Raw genomic sequence first — 1,435 nt, forward strand, 5'->3', positions numbered from 1 at the left:
TTTAAACCTGACTAACCTTTAATTTTATATTTTGAGCAGACAGGTGTAGTCTTGCTCTAAGTCTAACAATACCAGAAACTGATCAACTAGTGTTTTACTATTTTTAATCATCACTCTGAAAGATTGTCTTCGCTGTTGCTCATGAAGTTTTGCACTAACTTCTGGACTTGCCATATTTTCTACCTAAACTGTATTTTGTAGTAATTTTCTAAACAACTAAAAATTGTAACTTCAAATTTGCAGTCAATTCTAACTTTAGCAAGAGGACTGACATTGCTAAAACGTCGCAAACCGCAAATATAAAACACATACATTGCGCGTCGAGGAGGAGATGTTGCTTTGTAGAGAATAAACAAGACTGCATTTAGAGCGTTAAAATTTAAGTGCTACATTTGATTTCTAACGTAGGAGTGTAGTTTGATCCGTGCAGTGTCAGGCAAGATGCTAAAGGCTGTAAAATGCCCATCCGTAACACCACTTTCATCCGCACAATCACTTTTATCGGTTGTTAAGTTACTAGAGAGACCCTATTTTTGCAACTTTCACCTGAGCTTTAATCATCTCTTCCGCCAGACGTTGAGCTTTCCTCAGCAAATGTCTCCACAGCTGTAAGATGGTGCAGATTTTCAGAAAAGAATTTACTTTTCATGTTTGTTTTTCCTTATTTCTTGCCATGATAGTATGTGGTATGAGTCAACTGCAAGTATAAAAGGTCACTGACGTTTTCCTTTGGTAAACAGAGGAGAGCATTAACTTCAACGTCTTAGGGGGTAAAAGGCACCTTTGGAAAATTGAGAATAACATTGCTGCTTACCGAAAATACAAGCAGGTGATTATGCTCCTGCCAATGACAGGCATAAATTTTGCGTTTTAGTTCTCATTCCGTTTTATATCTATTGCCAAAGTCTCCCAGCTTTGCTCATTAGTCAAAACTTTTTTTAAAAATCATCTATGCTAGTCAAAACAGAGGCTATGCGTAGCCTTGATTTCCAGCACTAATACATTTGTCCACAGTAAAGTCACGTAATCCTAAGTCAAAAAGTGAGACCGATATATCAATTAGCTGCTGCCTTGTTTCAACCTTAGGTGCTTTTGTGCAGCAGCAGTTAGTGGTATCACGTACACTTTGATTAACATGTTGAACAGCAGTAGAGTCACGTGACTTGAATCAATGTATGGGTCAAGTCACGCAGATATACATTAATCCGCAGTAGTGTAACGAGACTCTGGCTAAGCATTGGACCAATGCACCGAGCCGAAGCGGTGACACGTGGACTCATGTCATGAGATTCGGCGAATATTTGCATTCCCAGCATTCATATGCGACACAAGGGCACTAACACAACCGACATAACCACCCTGATGGTGAGTCGGTTGACCTGTGGTAGACACTGAAATATGAACGGCCCGGTATTCATCGACTTACACATCATCG

Source organism: Echinococcus granulosus (genome assembly GCF_000524195.1).
Source record: "Echinococcus granulosus chromosome Unknown EG_S00032, whole genome shotgun sequence".
Classification (NCBI taxonomy): domain Eukaryota; kingdom Metazoa; phylum Platyhelminthes; class Cestoda; order Cyclophyllidea; family Taeniidae; genus Echinococcus; species Echinococcus granulosus.